Raw genomic sequence first — 14958 nt, forward strand, 5'->3', positions numbered from 1 at the left:
GAAGACCTCAATTAATTTAGGGGTAAGGAGAGTAGTAAAAGCTTTAAAGTATTCAGTGGAAAATCTGTCCTCTCCGGGTGATTTGTGCATAGGGAGAGATTTTACAACTGCCTCGACTTCTGCATTAGTAATGAGAGAATTCAATTTATGGAGTGTGGTGTCATCTACCGAGGGCAGCTGGATACCCTGAAGGAAGTCATTGATCTTTGAGTCTGTAGGTTGGCGAGTAGATGAGTCTTTGTTAAGATTGTAGAGGGATTTATAGAAATCTTTAAATGCGTTAGCTATGCCTCTTGGATTGCATAAAATTGTGTTAGATTGATGGTGTTTCATCTGTGTGAGGTTGCTCCATGCTTGCCGTTTTTTGAGTTGGGATGCCAGGAGATTTCCTGCTTTGTTATTTTGTGAATAGAAGGACAGTTTCATTCTTTTAAAATATGCGTCATAGTCCACCCTGAGCTCCTGCCATAATTCCTTGTGGCAAGAGGTAAGGATTTTTAGTATGAGGGTAGAAGAGGAGTTGGGATTTTTGTGTTGACCTTCTAATTCAGCAATGGTTTTGTGCAATTGTGATATGCACTGCAGTTTTTTTTTTCCTAGACGCAATTTGGATAAGGGTTCCCCTGCTGAACTGTTGTTGGGGAACATTCTCAAATGGCATTGATTTGGAAATATTCATTAATTTTTCCTTCGATTTCATCCCTAACCTTGGGGTGTGATAGAAGGAAAGTGTTGTTTCGCCATAGGGGTTTGTGGGATATTTTGCTTGTACCCACAACATCAATAGTTACAGGTGCATGGTCCGACCACTTGGTGTTGTGGACATCAGCTTTACATATATTTTGCAAGGTATACGAATAGCTGTTATGAACCATTGAGTAATACGTATAGTCCCTTTCAGTGGTTCGAAGGTATCGCCATGGGTCAAAGAGTCTCTCTTCTAAGCATAATGATCCTAAAGTTAGCCTCTGCCTTTGAGCCACTGAAGAAGAGTCAAGTTCCTCATTCAAGATCATATTGAAATCCCCACACAATAGTAAATTACCCTTTTGCAATTGCTTAGCAGTCTTAATGACGTTACGGATAAACTTCAGAGATTTGATGTTGGGTGCATATAGGTTTACCAGAGTGTAGGTGATGTGATTTAATTTCTGAAACTAATATGATGAAGTGGCCTTGGGGGTCGATATGTTCCTGCAATAGAGAAAATGATATAGTGTCTTTGATTGCAATCAGTACTCCATTTCTTTTAGATGTATCGTTGACTGTAAACATATGTGGAAATTTGACATGTGAGCATTTTGGAGATTTGATACTGGAGAAGTGCATCTCCTGCGCACATAGGATGTCACATTGTAAGTCCATTGCTGTCTTCCATAAAGCTCTGCGCTTATAGGGACTATTCAAGCCTCTCACATTGTATGACATTAGCTTAAGGTTCATTTGAATGGTAGGAGGTGCTGTGCCGCCATCTAGTGGTATAATTTGGTACAAAAAGAGATAAAACTTCCGTGCTTGAAATGTACATATGCTGAGGTAATTTTTTTTCATAGCCATCAAAAAACTAAATTCAGAAAAACTAAACCAAACTGAGATCAGTAACTTGAAATATGTAATCATAAACTGCTGAAAAGGAAACTGGAAACATCACGTAAATGAAAGTGGGGGTTTTAACAGTGCTTACATCAGCTGAACAACAGGTGATATCTTAGTTGGCACAGAAACATATAGTAAACCAGAAAGGCACCAAGGATTTAGTAGCCCTGAGGGGGGATATTAAGGCATGTATGTGAGCTACAGATGCTCTTGCAGTAAGGCATTTTCTACCCCTCTTGTTTTGGTGGTTGTATTGACGCTTTCTAGGAAGGGTTGAGGATCTGCAGGGTTGCCATTCATAGGGAGTAGATGCCATTGCTGGAGGAGCTCCATACCCTTCTCCAGTGAGGTGATGGAATGTGATTCATTGTGCATTTCCACTAGTAGTTTGGCCTGGAAACCCCACTTGTTTAGGATTTTGTGGTTTCGCAGAATTTTGGTAATGGGTACCAAGTTGTGCCTCACTGTCATAGTAGCTTGTGACAAATCAGCATAGAGTGCAATTCCTGTGACAGGATCTGGAAGTGCAGAGTGTTGTCTGGAGTATCGCATCAGTCTATCCTTTACATGGTAAAAATGGATCCTTGCTATTACATTTCTGGGGGTCTTTTCAGACAGGAATGACGGTTTTAGCAATCTATGGGCTCTGTCTATGGTGAGGTCAGCAGGCCCTAGAGATGGGAGAGCAGTTGTCATAAGCTTTTGGAGGTATGAGTATAAATTATGGATTCATGGATGGATTCATTTTGAGACGCATGGATTTGATCTCATCTTTAATGTCAAAGTGGGCATCTAGTTAATTATGTGCCAAAGTAAATTCCTCCTTTTTTCCACATATTCCACTCTGTTACTAACTTCTGTCATCTCTCTCTTTATGGATCGCATAAAAGATGTTATGTTTTGCTAGAGGGCCCCCTGCAATGTTTGAAGCATCTCCTTCATGGTAGTGTCTATGATGGGCTGCCTTGTGGTTGGGAATGCATCTAGATGCTATCCATATGAGGCTGCCATTTCTTCCTCCTCTGTTCCTGTGTCATTCCGCACACCTCCCTCCTCCTCCAGCCTCCATTTTTGCTTCACAGGGCTGTTAAATGCAGAGGATGGCAGTGGATGGCCTGTATCAGGTGACTCGCCCTTGAATGGCAGTGGATGGCTGAGCATGCTGGATGAGAATGAGGAAGGACGATTCCCGGCGCCGGCGCCATCTTGGATCGTCTGGCCCGCCACAGGGGGAAGAAATCCATCAGTTTTCTCAGTCCCTCGCTCTCCTTCCACTTATTCTTATTTCTCCGGGGGTGCTCCTCAGTCTCCCCTTGCTGTGGAGATCAATTTTGGGTGTTTCTGTGTGCTGTGAGCTGCCATATTACACCCGTTGTGGCAGAGCTTCTCACTCATACCACCATCTGTTCTGGCCGCCGGCTATGCCCACAATTGAGGTGCTTTCTAATTCCAACATTAATTCTGTTCTATAAGCCCCAGAGTGGAGCTCCAGTCAGAGCATCATTGCAACTTGAGGGGCTGGTTAGGAGGGCAAAACAGGATGTCCTTGCCTTTATGCCCTGACCAGTGATTCTTTGGTCTGTCTTCTTTATTGCCCTAATTCTATTGTATTTGCATTCACCTTCACTTTAAAACTGAACCCCACAGAAGTCAGTGGGAGACAAATCTTTAAAAATAGATTTTGGCCATTTTCAAGGCTAATAGGCAAACCACCAGGGGGGAACGTGTATGTTGCATATTTAAATAGTTACATAGTCAGGTTGAAAAAAGACACAAGTTAGCAGAGCAGACATGCATTGTTAGAGCTCCACACCGCTGAGGAGAGAAGAGAAGGACAAAGCGGAGCCTGCAGGCTCAAAAGGTATCCATTTGAACCTTTTTGCCCCAGGGAACAAACTGTGAAAGTTTGGGCAGGAAATATGGTACTGGGAGGAAACCGTGGCAGAAATAAAAATCACCTCACAAAGAGCTCACAGGCACTCACTGCAGCTGAAGCAGCTCCAGTCACCTCACAAGATACAGCATCAGGGCGCTCTCACAGACAGAAAATGTCACAGCAAGACTCTCCATTTGAGTCAGATACAGAACAAATCCTCTCACAAATTTCTCCACAAGCCTCCTCAGTATCCCCAGTAATATTATTACAATTTAAAAAGATGCTTCATAAGGCTTTAAAACAAACCTCAGACCAAATAACAAAAAGCCTAACCAAAGAAATAAGAGAGCTGGGAAACCGCACCACAGCCTTAGAAATAAAAATGGATGAAATTGAAATTACAACCCAAGAAAATATAACAGAATTGGAACAATTAAAAAAAGAGAATTTAATACTTCAAACTAAGCTCGAAGATTACGAAAATAGAGCCAGACGTTCAAACTTGCGCATAAGGGGAATACCTGAAACTGTGACAGACCTGCAATCTACTATTACTGCTCTATTACAAGAACTAAAGCCAGATATCCCTATTGAACGTTTAGAACTGGACAGAGTACACAGAGCCCTCACAGCCTAAAAGAAAGATGGACCCCCACGTGATATAATCACAAAATTTCATTATTACAGAACGAAAGAACAAATACTAATTGCTGCAAGAGAAAAAAAGGAACTTAATTTTCAAGGACACAATTATCAAATTTTTGCTGACCTATCCCAACTTACTATTACTAAAAGACGATCCATGAAACCCCAACTAATGGAACTGCAACGCCACAACATTATGTATCAATGGGGCTTCCCCTTTTCAGTCAGATTTAACTACCAAGGTACAATTTACAGAAGCAGATCAGCAGATGAGCTACAACAAACCCTTTTAAAATTAAATCTGACAGAACCCACAAGCAGCAACACTCCCACACGCAGAAGAATGGCATCATCTTCACCTTCAGGCAGCACCCAGAAAATTTCAGAACAAAATGGGAATCATCATTCTCACAAAAGAGGCCGTTATGCCACATCATCCATGGACCAAGAAGATTCAATGGACTGACATCCTAATTCCTGATATCTCTTCATTTATTATACTAAGAGATGGTTCTCTATAAAAAACCTGTATTTATAACTGAATGTAACTGCATTCTGATAGTCACACACTGTGTGGGATCATGTTACATTCCAGTTATATTTCTTATTACTTCTGATTCATATAGCCTTAGAATATATAAGTGAAATAAGGAAATTCTTGTTCAGTTATATATTATCAGGTAATAACAATAGATTTATTACTTTTTAGGACAAATATGTTCAATAATCCAGAAGAAATGGAAGCTTTTTTTTTTTTTTTTTTTTTTTTTCTTTTCTTAAAACAAATATATTATTACCTAACTAGTTCCTAGAATTATGTTTTTGTTTATTCTAATCTGAAGCAATACAACCTCAATTTTATGAGTTAACATTTCTAAACAGTTGCATATGAATAAAATATGTAATTGTTTACTCTAAAAGGGTTAAAATCCCAAAATAATTCAAACTATCTTCATCAATACCAATGTTATTAACAGTACCTTTCTAACTGAATTATTTAGCCTAGGGCAAGACTAACCATATACAACCACCCTGGAATAAATAATTTCAACAAAAACTATATTCTGCACTCTAATTAATGAAACATCATTTTGATGTCTTTTGACATAGCACTTCTCTCCTGTAAGCGGAAGATCCGTGTACCCCCATTAGCCCTCCTCATTCTCCCAATCATATTATGTGGGAGTGTGACGAAGGCACTTATTCCCCTGAGAGAGATATTTATTCTCTTTCACGGGTAAATTGTGATTACTTGCAAAAAATAATTTTTACAGTGTATCATCTAATCTCATATGTTTTTTGTTTACTCTTTACTCCAGAATTCACTGGTTTCTTTTCTATCTATTCATCTCTTCAGTCCACACAGGTTGATCTGCGCAGTCAGCTCTGCATAACAAAAAGTAAGTCAAAACTATTTGATCTATTGCCATGGCACCACTGAATATACTTTCCCTGAATGTTCAGGGAATAAATGTCCCTCAAAAAAGGACCAAAGCCTTCCGTACTTTCCATAACAAGAAGGCTCACATAGTATGCCTCCAAGAAACACACTTTACCAAAGATTCTACTCCAAAATATATTTCTCCTTTTTATCAACAAATTTACACAGCTTCTGCCTGTACCAAGCAAAGGGGAACTCTAATTGCATTTCACCGATCCACACCATTCACCTTATCATCAGAAATTAAAGACCCAGAAGGTAGATACCTGATACTCATGGGTTATATAATGGATACAGCAATCACGGTGATTTCCTACTACGCTCCTAACAAACAACCTACACCATTCCTCTCACATATATTACAAGTGATTAATACACACAAAATAGGAACAGTGATAATGTGTGGGGATTCGAACCAGGTCCTCCTCCCATTTCTAGATAAATCACCTTTTACACCATCCAAAATAACCTCTAGATTACCTTTTTCTCAACTTCTTTCCAAATACAATCTGGTAGATTCATGGAGAGAAAGTAACCCAATGAAAAAGAAATTCACTTATTTCTCGCACCCTCATCAAACCTTCACCAGAATAGATCATATTTTTCTAACAATAGGAATGATACCAGAAATTATTGCATCAGATATAATTCCGATTCCGTGGTCTGACCATAATGCAGTATACACTACTATAGCCTCAGACATACCAAAAGCGCATGACCCAACGTGGTACTTACCGGACATAATGCTCAAACACCCACTACATCAGATGGCCATTGAACAAGCTTTAAAGGAATACATATCAATTAATAATACAACAGACATCTCCCCAATAACACTGTGGGAAGCTCATAAGCCTGTCTTGCGTGGTACAATACAAAGACAAATGGCACTATTTAAACGGGAACACAAAAATCTAGCAAAAAAACTAGAACTCAATTTTAATGCAGCCTACATATCATTTCAAGATAATCCATCTCAGAGTACAAAATCTCATCTGGAAAAATCTAGATTGGAATACGATCTATTTCTCACTGAGTCAGTTGATAAATCCCTCAAACGCTCCAAACACAATTTCTACATGAATACAAACAAACCAGGTACATATTTGGCTCGGGCATTAAATTCAACTAACAAATCTTTCAAACCAATACGTTTGAAATTATCAAAAAATGTTTACACTTGTAATCCAGTTAAAATAGTCCATAAATTTCACTCACATCTCGCAACTTTATACAAGACAAACAATGAATTTAATCCTACAGAGGCTGAATCCTTCTTCTCAAAAATAACCTTACCTGAGTTATCTCAGAATCAAAAAAGCAGTTTGGATGAGCCTATAACTATAGATGAAGTTGCTAACGCCATAAAAGACCTAAAACTTAACAAAAGACCAGGCCCAGACGGCTACTCGGCTTTATACTATAAAACATTCTCAGAAATACTCTCTCCCATTCTCACTGAAACTTTTAACAAACTTCTAGATGGACATTCTTTTCGGCAAGAAACACTAATGGCAATTGTTTGTATGATCCCAAAACCCCTTTCTGATGATACTTCCTGTGTGAATTATCGGTCTATCTCTCTGTTAAACCTCGATATTAAATTATTAGCAAAAATAATAGCAAAACGCCTCAATAGCATTATAGGAAAATTAATACATAGAGATCAAGTAGTCTTCATGCCAAATAGACAGGCAGGCGATAATATACGCAGGGCAGTGTTATTGGCACATATTGCTAAAAAACGGAAAATCCCTTTATGTTTTCTATCTCTCGATATTAAGAGGGCATTTGACACAGTATCCTGGCAATATATGCAATATTCATTACAAAAATGGGGTTTTGGACCCCACTTTTTAACATGGATCAAAGCATTATATAATAAACCCAAAGCCTATATAAAATATGCTGGATACAAATCTGAAGCCTTTAATATCGAAAGAGGTACCCGACAGGGTTGCCCATTATCTCCTTTATTATTTGCCCTTATACTCGAACCCATGGCCCAATACATCAGAACAAACCAAACTATAACTGGCATTGAAGTAGGAGGTATTACACACAAATTATGTATATTTGCAGACGATATATTACTTTTTCTATTATCACCACAGGTCTCTGGTCCTAACTTAATACCAGCTCTTGATGGATTTGCAGCCCTATCCGGCCTTATGATTAATCCTAAGAAATGCCTAGTGCTTAATATTTCACTCACAAACATGGAATTGATCCCGGCTAGGGCTGCACTCCCATTCACATGGGCAGAAAAATCAATCCCATATCTTGGAATTCATTTAACAGCATCTCATTCTGACTTATTCTCAACCAATTATCCTCCTGTATTAAGACAGATCACAAATCTAATAAAACAATGGTCGCAACTTCCTTTATCCTGGATAGGGAAGATTAATGCAATCAAAATGACTATTCTACCCAAATTGCTTTATCTATTCAGAGTCCTCCCTATTCCAATTCCTTCCTATTTTTTGAGAATAGTACAAAAAAGAGCAACTTCGTTTATATGGGGCTCTTCTAAACCACGTATACCTATACACACACTACATCTTCCCAAAAATAAAGGAGGCCTGGGATACCCTAATTTTACTAACTACTACAGAGCAGCACATTTGGCCAGTCTGTCCAAATACCATGCAAAACAGGAAATCCCATTATGGGTATTTATAGAAGCTTCAGAAAATGACCCTCTATTAATATCAAATTTATTATGGCTTGATCCTAAAGACCGCTTTAAAATTCATAATCCCATAACTAAACACTTCTTATCTCTCTGGGATAAACTAAAAACCAAATATCAGTTACAATCTCCACACAATCATCTCCTTTCTTTTATCAGAAATCCGGCCTTTTATCCGGCATGGATCTACCCAAATTCTTTTAAAGCTTGGACAACATCAGGCATTCAGACACTAAATGACTTCATAGCATCTAAATCATTCCTTTCATTCCCATCGCTTAGAGAAAAATATGATCTACCAAACTCTGAGATATTTAGATATCTCCAAATCAAAAATTTCTATACACCATTCCTAAAGGGGGATACACCATTATCCCAATTATCCATTTTTGAATCAATCTGTACAAAAGATCCATTTGCTAAAGGTACAATTTCATCACTTTATAATCAATTATATGGAGTAGCAAATCTTAATAGACCCTCTTACGTTCAGAGGTGGGAGGAGGACCTGGGACGAACTTTAGAAGACACGGACTGGTCTAACATATGGCTCACATCTAAGTCATCTTCACCCAACATCTTAGCACTGGAGACAAATTATAAAGTCCTAACTCGCTGGTACCTTGTACCCGCTAGAGTGGCAAAATATTCACCTAATACCTCAGCTCTTTGTTTTCGAGGATGCCCAGAAATAGGCACATATTTACACATATGGTGGACGTGCCCAGTAATCCAAACCTTCTGGAAGGAAGTCTTCGTGATTGCATCTAAAATATTTAAAAAAATAATACAACCAGATCCATATTTAACTTTACTTAATCTAAAACCGCAATGGTTAACACTCTCTCAATTCAAACTTATGATCCAACTAATAACTTCTTGGTACTAGCAGAAACAATTCACAGAATGAATAATACAATGTCCCATGCTAAGATGGTAGCCATCGATCAAAATCAAATTCCAAAATTTGAAAAACTTTGGCATCCTTGGATAAAACAACAGTTCCTGTCAAACTTCAATGACTCTGTCCTGTTGCCATGGTAACAGATTAAATGACTTACAGAGACACCCATTCTAAGGCTTCAAAGAGAACTAAAAAGAATAATAAACTGACGAGCGGGACAACCTTGTGGACCATACCTCTACCTTTCAACCCTTTTTCTTCTTTCTCTTTCCTTTTCTCCACCTTACGATTAAAGCTCATTATCAGAATTTATTTGACCTATATACACTCTACTTGTAAACAATATGTATAGTAGGTATAAATCATTTAAATACCTACAAAAGTAACTAAGGAAATGATATATATCTTTAATTTAGGTTTACGTGAACCCAATGTTTAATATTTGAAATTTCATGATATTTACCTATATAAACCCTACTGTAAAACAATAAGCTTACTTTATAGATCCTTGTAAACTTACTTTATGTATCTTTATAACATTGTATACTCAAACTTCTTTTGACAAGAAAAAAAAAAAAAAAAGACACAAGTCCATCTAGTTCAACCAATAAAAAAATAAAAAAATAAAATCATATAATCTTATAATCCTATACCAATCCTATACCCACAGTTGATCCAGAGGAATGTGAAAAACCCCAGCAAAGCATGATCCAATTTGCTACAGCAGGGAAAAAAATCCTTCCTGATCCCCCAAGAGGCAATTGGATTTTCCCTGGATCAACTTTACCTATAAATGTTAGTATCCAGTTTTATATTATATACATTTAGGAAAGAATCCAGGCCTTTTTTAAAGCAATCTACTGAGCTGGCCAGAACCACCTCTGGAGGGAGTCTATTCCACATTTTCACAGCTCTTACTGTGAAGAAACCTTTCCGTATTTGGAGAATGAAATTGCTTTTCCTCTAGACATAAAGAGTGCCCCCTTGTCCTCTCTGATGACCTTAAAGTGAATAACTCAACACCAAGTTTACTATATGGATACCTTATGTATTTTTACATGTTGATCATATCCCCCCCTTAATCTCCTCTTCTCAAGAGAGAATAAATTCAGTTCCTCTAATCTTTCCTCATAGCTGAGCTCCTCCATGCCTCTTATCAGTTTGGTTGCCCTTCTCTGCACTTTCTCCAGTTCCCTGATATCCTTTTTGAGAACTGGTGCCAAAATTGAACTGTATATTCCAGATGAGGTTTTACTAAACCTCATCTGGACTTTTACCCAGGGTTGGAAGATCTGCTAATGCAAGCTAGAAGAGTCTGTAGCCATTTCAGGTGGTCATACGCAGCCAGTGCTCTGTTGGCTAAAATTCAGTGTGAATTCCACCTGCCTGTAAAAGTCCTGGTCTGTGACATGCCCACCAGGTGGATCTAAACTTTGGCAAATGCTGTAGCAGCTGCACATGCAGCAGGGGGCCGCCAACTAGTATATGTGTGAGTATGGCACGACAGGCTCAGGCCAGCTCAGCTTTTTTTCCCCATGCCAATGGCTGCTGTTAAATGCATGCCCATTACTGTCACCATTTGAGGAGGCCATAAAGACAGTGAGCCGTGAAAATGCATGCATCAGTTACACAATCCCTGTTGTGTTCCTGCTGGAGCAGACTTTGCATGCCATTATGGACAAGGCACTTGAGGCAGATCAGCGGGAGGAAGAGGAGGGCTTTCTTTCCTCTCAAGGCCCACTTTATACAGATACCATTCTTGCCACGCCACAGACCACACAAGAGGAGAGGGAGGAGGAGGAGGATTCTGGCAGTTTTGGAGCCATTGAAGCAGAGCAAGACATACGTCAACCCTTAACAGATGGTTTTCCATCCCCAGAATCCTTGGGAGTAGTACATGGCTGGGAGGAGGCAGTTCCAGATACTGTAATCCTCAGTGACCCCGAGGAGTCTGCTTCTCATGCTGCCACAAACTTGCGGTGCATGGGCTCCCTCATTCTTCAAAGCCTGCAAAAGGACCTGAGAATATGTGGCATCAAGAAGAAGGATCACTATTGGAGGGCAACCCTCCTTGACCACCATTATAAGGGGAAAGCCTCAGAAATCATCCCATCCCAGAGGGAATGGAAGATGAGAGAAGCGGTGGAGAAGGGAGCAGCCTCAGTGATGCCTTTCAACATTTTTTTTAGTCCTCAGCACCCAGGTGCTGTCAGTTTCCACATCATCAGCAGCGCTTGCATCATATGGTGGAAGATTATCTAAGGGCGAAAACAGACATCGAGACAGTGTTGCAAACCTACCAGATTGAAATTTACTGACACAACAGCCAAGATTTACTGACACACCCAAGTTTTTATTGGCATTGCTAATAGTTACAAAATTACAGTTTTAAGTGCAAATTTCAGTATTTAGGCTACGAACATGTACAATATACAATTAGCAATGTAATTTAGCCCACTTTTATACAAAAAATTCTTATTATTAAATTATCTCTGGTAATGCACTAAATGTGCACACCTTCCATTTCTGTTTTACTTGTAGTTCCTTTCGGATTACCCCAACTGAGGAAGGCAGCCTCCACCTAGTTTTGGGATACCATAAATACCTTTTATCTGACATCTGTTACTCCTCACCTTGAAAGACCTATTAGCACTGGAAGTGACTGTGTTTTAAGAAATTAGAATGGGCAGGCACACACACATTGACTTTCATAGAAATTTACTCTCACAGTGACACTGACAGCAGCACATATGATGATGACACCTCACCGACATGACACATCCCCTCCTGAGTCACAGTGACAGTCTCTAACCATGCTATGTGGTCTCTTCAGTCCACTCCAGTCCAAATAGCACTGACAGCGTGCCTTGTTCCTCCCCAAAGACCTACACACAAGGCTCCGGTCAGCTCCCTTGCACCATGGCATCACACGACACGACAACTGACCCCCACCCAGCACCGCCTGAACACACTGTAGCAGGCACTGGGATGGTCTTGGCCAGTTCTGGATCAGAACTGCTCATGCACAGTTCTACACCTGTTTAAAAGAGAACCAATTAATCAAAGAATACTGCTAAAGGTAGCAGTACAAATAAATCAACAGTGTAAATAATAACCACAGTGTGTGGTAAAGTGACTGGTAACAAAGTGCAAAGTGCAAAATAGATAATGTGAAAACACAACAATAATTACTTCTGTGGGAAAAAAAAAGTACTGCTAAAGGTAGCAGTGCACATGCAAATGAATAAATACATGTGGCGACACGGTCACGTGACCTCATCAGGGGATGCCACATATAGGGACGGAAAGGGACACCACATGTAGGGACGGAAAGGCACCTGTATTAACGCTGGCAGATGAGCTTGCCGCTCGTGGAGTTCTGTACATTATCCTATGATTGTATGTGAGTATCCTCATTGTTGTTATCAATAAAAGCTACGTTTATTCAAAATACTAAACAATCCGGACCCCCTCTTGTTTCTGATATCTCCCTTGCATCCACTTTGAGACAAAGACATTTCTAGATCTACAGTGGCCCAGCACTATGGTAGAATGAAGAAGTGAATCTTACAGATTTGTATACACATGAAGTTACCTCATTACCACAAGGTAAGAGGCCATTGCTACCAGTGTGTGTTTTTGCACGAAGAGGAGTTTACTATTCCTTGGCACCTTGTGTTTGCACCTTGACGTCCTTTGCACACAGAAGAAAGGACTGTATTGCCATTTTGCACTCTGCACTGAGAAACTGTTTGCTGGTTTTTGCACAGTTCATTTTGCATTTTGCACATTTATATTTGCACTCATCGTATTTACAGAAGAAATATTCTAGTGTTTCAACATCATTTATTTTGCACTTTGCACTTTGAAATCAGTCACTTTACAACCCACTGTGGATATTGTTTACATTATTGATCTATTTTTGTTCATTTATTTATTCATTTACATGTGCACTGCTACCTTTAGCATGACATTTTTTTTTCTACAGAAGAATTATTGTTGTGTTTTCACATTATCTATTTTGCACTTTGTTACCAGTCACTTTACCACACACGGTGGTTATTATTTACACTGTTGATTTATTTGTACTGCTACCTTTAGCAGTATTCTTTCTCTGATTACTTGGTTCTCTTTTAAACAGCGCAGCACCAACCCCCATTTGTTTTAATAATCTTACGGGTATGGTTTGACCTTTATTCGGTGCTTGCAGCAGTTTTTTATATACCTTTAATTTCCAACATAGTAGTGCAGGAATACACTCTATTAACCTTTTCCTGTTATGGGCATTTACTGGCAGGAGAAAAGTACTTGTTTTTTACTGGCTGACAGTTGGCAACACTGCATGGAGAGCTTTTCACTTGACGATCCACTGGGTTGCTGGGTCATGAGAATAGACCACTGGCCACAACCTGCCCAATATGCATTCGAGCTGCTGGGATTCCTTGCATCCAGCTGCTTTCCAATTGGGGGCATTTAGTGCTGCCAGGAAGTTTTGTGAAAGACTCCGTGGACTGGCTGACATTTATCAAAATGAATCAGTCCTGGATTAGAAGCAGCTATAAAGCCACTTATGCCGATGTCGCTGGTTAAGTGCTTTCTGGATCTGGAATTTCTGAAAGACTGTCTATGCTGCCTAGCTTTGTGGGTGTTGATTTTATCTGGAAGAAATTTTTTGTGTAGGTTTCATGGGCACAATTAACACCCAAGGATCAATTTTTCTGCACCCATTTGACAGTTGCATAGCATTTCAATTTTTGACAGCAAGGCCAGTTCTTGCTTTCATCAAGGGTACCTCTATAGGGTTACGGTCTGAAGGCACCACCTACACCCAAAGACCAATTTTTCCACACCTGTTACTTCTATCCCAAGTCTGCGAAAGCGACACCAGAATTTATCCAAAAATCTCAAATCAAAAGTGTGGCCTCATCATACAGACTGGCTCTCTAAGCCGTTTTTTATAAAATAAAGAAAGCTTGATTGGAAAATGTAATTTTTTTGCTTTATAAATGTCATAATTGCTGCAGAAGGCTCTATACATGGTACGGATGCCCCACATTACAGGCAGACTAAGGGAACCCCCCAGGCACTATATTTTAAAAGATTTTTTAATTTTTATGGTTTCACTTTAAGCATCAGTAAATCACTGCTCATTTAAAAATTATGTTTTTTACAAACTTTTTTAATTGATACATGTCCCCCATGGCAGTACCCAGACCCCCATAACCATTGTATGCCCAATTACTTGCATATAACCCTTCAAAATGGACATTTTTGATTTTTCCACTTTGAGTCCCATAGACTTCAATAGGGTTTGTTATTCGGTTCCGAATGTTTGTGATGTTTGAAAGTTACAGTAACTTACTGAATCCAACATCATGGAAAGGGATAATCTTCATAGGATGTTAACTGGTAAAACCACAACCGCCTCTATGCTTATCACTGACTTTACAGTAACCCAACTCAGATCAGTAGGATTGAAGAGTGCAATTGGATATATGGAATGAGGAAATGCTCCCCATAGTGTAAAATCTCAAACAATGAGAATTTATTAAACAAGTGCACTTACATATTACCCAGATAAAAAAGCATGTCTAAGAGATGCCTAAATCTCTTCATCCAGAAACAAAGATGGCCGACGGCCGATCACCCACGAGTGGTATATTGTGTGCATTTCTTCATATGTGACGTCATCAGGGGCCCACACACACGCCAAACCACACTCTTACATAGGGGAAGTAGCCAAGGAGGATCACTGCCAATGGTTAAATAGCCATCAAAGGAAAAGAACGATCACCGCGACA

Source organism: Aquarana catesbeiana, linkage group LG02 (assembly GCF_042186555.1).
Source record: "Aquarana catesbeiana isolate 2022-GZ linkage group LG02, ASM4218655v1, whole genome shotgun sequence".
NCBI lineage: Eukaryota > Metazoa > Chordata > Amphibia > Anura > Ranidae > Aquarana > Aquarana catesbeiana.